Source organism: Podarcis pityusensis, assembly GCF_964106645.2.
Source record: "Podarcis pityusensis genome assembly, chromosome: 5".
NCBI lineage: Eukaryota > Metazoa > Chordata > Lepidosauria > Squamata > Lacertidae > Podarcis > Podarcis pityusensis.
In genome coordinates, this window is record NC_138032.1 from 99638133 (window position 1) to 99645858 (window position 7726).

Here is a 7726-nt window from a genome sequence, read left to right on the forward strand (position 1 = left end):
TATCCCATGTTGTTTGCCTTTCAGCTGATTCCCTGGTGACCCATTGGAATACAGAGTTAACCAGGGCTATTGACTGTCTGGCTCCAAAGCGTCCTCTCCGATTGCATGGAGCCTGGACAGCCCTGTGGTTTTCCATGGATCTGAGGGCAATGAAACAATTGCTGAGATGGCTAGAGCGCCGGTGGCAGATAACTTATTCTGAATCTGACCGGACACAGGTTAGAGCTCAATGTCGAGCCTACCAAGTGGTGGTAGTGACGGTGAAGAATACTTTCTTCACCGCTTCTATTGCATTTGCAGAAAACAGCAACAGGAGACTCTTTCAGGTGGTTCGAAATTAGCAGAACCACCTGCTACATCGGGGCCCATTATGGGCCACATGATCTGCAATGATTTTGCAAAGTTTTTTGCAGATAAAGTCGCTCATATTTGGGAAGAGGTAGACTCCACCGTGGGAGCAGGGCTGGGGCGGGAGAGTGCTAGAGTCCTGTCTAGTCAAGTTGCGTGGGATCAATTCCAATCTGTTACCTCTGAGGATGTGGATAGGCTGCTTAGATGAGTGAAAACAACCTGTCTCCTTGATCCTTGCCCATCCTGGCTTATAAAAGCTAGCTGGGAAGGGCTGGGCGATGGGCCTCGCGGGGTGGTGAATGCTTTTCTCTGTAAGGGAGCCTTCCCAGACCCGCTGAAGAAGGCGGTTATCAAACCACTTCTTAAAAAACCAACTTTAGATGCTGCCAATGTGGCCAACTATCGCCCAGTTTCAAATCTTCCATTCTTGGGCAAGGTGATTGAGCGAGTGGTTGCTGAACAACTCTGGGTCCAGTCCAGTATACCTAAAGGAGCGTCTCCACCTCCATCGTTCTGCCCGGACACTGAGGTGCAGCGCCGAGGGCCTTCTGGTGGTTCCCTCGCCAAGTTACAGGGAATCGGGCAGAGGGGCTTCTCGGTAGTGGCACCCACCCTGTGGAACGCCTTCCCACCAGATGTCAAAGAGAAAAACAACTACCAGACTTTTAGAAGACACCTGAATGCAGCCCTGTTTAGGGAAGCTTTTAATGTTTAATAGACTATTGTATTTCTGTTGGAAACCGCCCAGAGTGGCTGGAGAAACCCAGCCAGATGGGCAGGGTATAAATAAATTATTATTATTATTATTATTATTTATTATCATTATTCCCACTTATGTGCATGTATTACTGTTATTATTAACAGTAATAAACACTGTAGTGGCTAATTGAATGCACTTAAAAATTGTCTCAGGACTTAATAATAAAGCTCTCTTCAGACATTCAAGTTAATTGTGCAAAGATGTCCAGAATAGTTAGTTTTAACTGGGGACAACCTGGAAGCATTCTGTGTCCTGGCTGCTTGCATGTTGCTTCTAGGCAACTCCTTAGAGTTGTCTTTGGGTGTAAAGAGGAGTTAGTGCAGGTTTTTTCCATTGTGGAACTTGTCTCCTCATCCCACAGCCATCAAATGAAACATCGGCTTGCCTCTAAATCTAATTCTGATTTTCACTATTTATACTTCAAGAGAGTCCACCTTTCCCTGCTTAAAGCATATTGCAAATTTAATCAGATAAATTGTTTCTCACCAGGGACTGGGGACAAATCCAGTTCAGTTTACATTTAAAGGTGACCTGCACTTTCTGAAACATCACATGAACCAGCACATAGCCATCCTTTGAAATTTGTGCTTCCCCAAATTTTGTGACGGGACGCGGGTGGCGCTGTGGGTTAAACCACAGCGCCTAGGACTTGCTGATCAGAAAGTCGGTGGTTTGAATCCCCACGACGGAGTGAGCTCCCGTTGCTCAGTCCCTGCTCCTGCCAACCTAGCAGTTCGAAAGCTCTTCAAAGTGCAAATAGATGAATAGGTACCGCTCCGGCGGGAAGGTAAACGGCGTTTCCGTGCGCTGCTCTGGTTCGCCAGAAGCAGCTTAGTCATTCTGGCCACATGACCCGGAATCTATCTGTGGACAAACACCGGCTCCCTCAGCCAATAAAGCGAGATGAGCGCCGCAACCCCAGAGTCGGTCACGAGTGGATCTTATGGTCAGGGGTCCCTTTACCATTACTAAATTTTGTGACACAATTCTAAAAGTTTGTTTTCTCCTGCTCAGGAGGGTACGAGTTGAACTAATGGCTTCAAATGGTGATTCTGACTAAACATCAGGAAGAACTTTATGACAGTAAGAGTTGTTCAACAGGTGGAACGGTCTCCCTTGGGAGGTTGCGGACTCTCCTTCCTTGGAGGTTTATAAGCAGAGGTTGGATGGCCATCTGTCAAGGATGGTTTAGCTGAGATTCTTGCATTGCAGGGGGTTGAGCTGGATGACCCCTGGGGCCCCTTTCAACTCTACAATTCTATGATTCAAGCCAAAATAATGTGTACAGGAATGCATATACTTAAGTGTGCATGAAAATGAAAATATTAATGAAAATCACATACAAAAATGAATCATATCAAGGAAAACTGCTCTGCAAAAATTGTATATCAGGCAAAATTGCGTACAAAAGTTTGTGTGTTAATATAAATTTGCTCCAAAATGCAGGTGGATTTTCATTACAGCTTTTTAATTTTTAATGCAAACTGATCTGAACGGAACTTAATACTGGAAAACTTAGAAATTGAGAGAAAGCGGAAATAGAGAGGTTCACCCATCACCCACTTTTTAAAAGCCGATTGAAAGAAAGCTGTGGAAAGGAGACTCCATGATATCATGAAGTAGGTTAATCCCACAGAGAAAATAGAATTGTAGGGTTTCTACTATCCTTTCTCTAGGTAGTTGGTCAATAAACAGGGTTAAATGGCCATGATGGCAAGGTTTGGATTTCATTGCTCAGTTGTATGGTCACTTCTACTGGAGCATGATCAATGTTACCAATGTTCACTGCCTGGTAGGAAATAAACTGATGTGAGCAGTAAAAAGTCTAATGTACATTTCATTCAACCCAACTTGTCTCCCAGTCCCGATTAGGAGACTCCCTACTGGGAGACAAGTTGGGTTGAATGAAATGTAAAACTGAAATCTTTTCAATTTTCTTCACTCCATATATCATATAAGTCCCATTTTTGGAAGAGGTTATCTTTGTCCTCTTTTGTCTTTATCTTTAAAAAAGTTCCTTCAAGTGGCACCCTTGCTCAAGTCTTTTAGAGAGACTCCTTGTACATTAAGGTTGAAGTTGCCCCCTAGCATGGCTTCTAATATTGGCAAATTTATTGAATTTACACAATACCTTTTGAATAAAGTCGTATGGATTCAACATTTATGTTTTTTATTAAAGGGACAATGATTGGTAATAAAAAATATCTATCCTCCTTGTCTATCAGTAGTGAGTGGATGTTAGTGAAGCCATGTCCAAAGGTTATTATTATAATGCATATATGCAGTGACCTGTTTGGGCACTGTTAAGGTTTTCTCTTTTGGGCTACCACCAGTAAATTATACAGGGTGAGTCTTTTAAAAGAGGCCCCGTGGAACAGTTAAAAGACTCACTCTGTAGTATTTAATAAACAATTTAAACACATCTCTGAATTCTAGTCAGAGTAACACATTTTCCCAACTGATATGTCTGGTCTGGGGATTGGGCAGACTTCTGACCCTGTCAACTGTGGCAGGGGGAAATCAGTAAAAGGCTTACAAACATTTTAAACATTCTGCATATAATATAAAACTTTGAGGGGTTATAAAGCATAATGGAAGAGTTAAAGATATCTGGGCTCAACTGTCACCCACTTCACGTTACACTTCATTTGGTTTTGGCTGCAGAAAGTCCATTCCCACTGTGGGAGGTGTCCTTATTAAGGGCATTGGTGGTGTGATTTAGGCAAGCACTGTAGTTCAGTATTCTATAGTAAGGCATAGCTTGAAGGATAGAACAACAGAATTCCTTCTTTTGCAAGAGGGGTAGGCCTGCAGGATAAAATTATGGGTCCTTCAAGACAGCAGCTTATTGTGGTCTGCAGGGGAAACCTATTGGGGAAGAACTTTTTAAGGACTCTCAGGGGTTTGTGTTTTGCTTTATTGTCTTGATTTATTGCGCTTCAGCAATAAGTGCCTGAAGGATGTGGGAAGATCCACTTCTGAGCCAGCTGAAGACTGAGTGCCTGGCAGCAACAGTACAACCCTTGTCTATTATCCTCTCTTACCTTGCAGGTGGTGTAACCCCCTTCACACCATTCCAATAACAGCTTCTGAAACAGGTGTGAGGTATTTGGATATCAGGTAAACCAGCACGAAGCCATTAAGGGTAATCCGGCTAGCTACAGACCAATCAATTTGTTACCTATAACTAGGACCCAGTGTGGTGTAGTGGTTAAGAGCGGTAGACTCATAATCTGGTGAACCGGGTTCTTGTTTCCACTCCTCCACATGCAGCTGCTGGGTGACCTTGGGCTCGTCACACTTCTCTGAAGTCTCTCAGCCCCACTCACCTCACAGCGTGTTTGTTGTGGGGGAGGAAGGGAAAGGAGAATGTTGGCCACTTTGAGACTCCTTCGGGTAGTGATAAAGCAGGATATCAAATCCAAACTCTTCTTCTTCTTCTAGTAAACTATATGCAAAGCACCTCTATAACAAACTAGCTGACTGGATAGACGACAAGGCTATTTTCGCTGAAGAGCAAGCAGGATTTAGGCAAGGCAGATCCACCCTAGATGATTGCTTTGTTCTAGCGCATCTCATAGACAAGTATGCTAAGAAACCAAGTGGTGTGATTTACGCAGCTTTCATTGATTTGAAAGCAGCATTTGACTCAATTTCGCAAGTAAGACTCTGGGATAAGCTGAACTCCTCAAGTATAGACAAAAGACGGATATAATAAAATATCTGACAAGCAGGAATAATAAGCAAGCAGCGCTAATATTTATAGATGCTGAGAAGGCCTTTGATAATATTTCTTGGGAGTTTATGATAATTTTTTTGGAATTAATGGAAATGGGACAGTTCTTTATAAAAGGGATCAGAGCAGATCAAAAAGTTAAACTGATTGTAAATAATGTGCTAACTGATAATTTTGAAATTACTAAGGGCACCAGACAAGGATGCCCATTATCACCATTATTGTTTATAACAGTCCTGGAAGTCTTGCTAAGAAATATGAAAAAACCTGACAAGATTAAAGGAATTAATGTCGGTCGAAAAGAATATAAATTAAAAGCCTTTGTGGATAATTTAGTTATAACAGTATTGGAATGATTAACCAGTGCACTAGAAGCACTGGAAAGAATTGAACAATCTGGACAGGTATTAGGATTTAAATTAAACAAAAAGAAAATGAATCTGCTTGTTAAAAATATGGACCAACATTTAAAAGATGAATTGCAACAAAAAACAGTTATTGAGGTGGTTAAAAAAGTTAAATATCTAGGAGTCTGGTAAACATCAAAAAATATAAATTTATTTAAAGATAGCTACACGCCGGTATGGAAAAAGCGTCCCAAAGCACCAAAATTCTGATATGCTTTTTCCATACAAATGGTGGTAAACATATACCATCAGTCCTGGAAGTGTTCCAAGCTAAACCCCTAGCACAGTTATTATATGGGGCTCAGATTTGGACAGGCACTCACCTTGGATCTACGGAAGCTGTCCAATCAAAGTTCTTAAGGCAAATTTTCTCTGTACCACCCTGTGCCCCAAATGCACCATTGCTCCTAGAGGCTAATCTTCCCTCTGTAGAATCATGGATCTGGAGTAGGACACTTAACTATTGGCTTTGCCCAAACTCAAATCCACCCCCCCCCCCAGTCTAATATCCCTAGTGCTGCAAGATTGTCACAAGAGCGCCTGGACTAAAATTGTCTATCAAAACTTTACTCTTGTGGTTTATCACCACAACAGATACTCACTTCATAATACAAATTTAAATCTGGTAGGTATTGGATATGTTGACCGTTCCACAGTCATAGTGACAGCATATCTCCAGTTCCAGCATACTGTAATTGCTCTTTATGGTGCACACTTACCTGGGAGTAAGTCCCATTGGACTCAGTAGGACTTGCTTCAGAGTAGACCATGCACAGGGTTCCACACTTCCTTTTGTCCCACCACTTTCTCCCAGGAAAACCTGCTGTTTACTGCTGAATCAGAGGCCGATTGGCTTTTCTCCAGATTGTTTGCTCTGATTTAGTGCTAAATAGTGTTTTTTTCCAGGGGAAAGTAGTGGTGCAAAGGCAAACCCGCCTGGACCTATGCCTATACAAATCAAAGGACAAGTGGGACATGAGTTTTCTAGGCATGGTACAAGTGGCAGTGTGGATGAGCCCTATGTCTGTGTCCACTTACATTAGAAGCCCCTGGCACTTCCCTTTGCTGTCTCTACAGAGAAAAACCTATTTGATGAGAAGCTAGAAAAAACAACACTGAACCTTCTGATTCCCACACCAAAAGGCCTTTGTCCCAAACCACACATGTAGATTTTAAACAGAAAATAATATTAAAGCACAGTGCTTCCTTTATAGCAGACCGTATGTGCCTTATGCAGCTTTCTGAGTTCCTGTGTCCCTGGATTTATGATGTGCTCTACACTTTCCACATTCTCAGTGCTCTTTTCCCCCATCTGAAGGAGGGAATGATCAAGAGGTTTGTACTGAGCTAAAATTTATTCTGTCTTAGCTGTGTAGAGGTTCCAAATTCACCACAGCATGGAAAATGCACATTCTGTAAAGCATATTGGGCCTTTCCCAGACGCTGGAGACACTGTGGCTCATGTGTGGAAACTGAACATGACATTCTCTCAGCTGCTGCTGCAGTTAGGGTCACTTGGGCCCTCTCTTTCCTTTTTAAATTAACAGGTAATTGCAGGTGGAGAATAATTTATAACCCCAGCCACAATGCCTGCAGGAAGAGAACCTTTGTGAAACCTCACTTTCCCAACTGTGGAAAGTAAAACTAGGTAGGAAGTAAACCTTTAATTTTATTTTCTCACAAAAGCTGGGTGGACAGTAGCTTGTGAACAAGTCAGAGCTTTGAGCCAGGCATCGAAAGGCCACAAAGATTGTAATGAAACAGGGACCACATTCGCGCTACACATACCACAACCAAACACAAAAGGATCTTACAGTGCACTCCCAATAGATTAGTGATATTTAGCCGCTTCAAAACCATGCATTTAAAAACTGTTCTAAAATTATGATTATAATTATAATTATCCCTGTCCATTAGAGGAACAGTTTGGATTCTTTGCTAGTCTGCAGAGGAATTTTTTCCATCTGCAGGCATGACTTTAACACAAATCATATCTGCAAACAAGACAAAGTTGGTACGACTGTTGGTACGACTCAGGCAATCATTGTGTGTTCAGATCCCCCCTAAATAAATTCACACTTGACTCAAATTTTTGGTTTGTTTTTGGCAGAATTTAGGCCGCAACTTTATTGATTACAGAAAGTGAATGGTTGAATAGGCTCTGGTTCGACTAGCTCCCTGCCATGCAGGTAGCGCTGGCCCAGGGTTCCAACATAGGTCAGCCAAGGGTGAACACCTGGATAAGCGGAAAGCCGGGAACAGGCTATCTCCGCCACCCAAATTTCCCCCTAGACTCAGGCATGGGCACAAGCCCCTCTCAGGGGTTGATGAAACCATTGAGTCCCTGGATTCCTTTAACGGAATACCCTTCACATAGGGATGGCAAGAGCGTTCTCCCATCCCTATCACCTGAACCAGAGCCTATCCGCCACACGAGCTCCCGCGCTCGCCGCCAACCAATCACACCTGTAA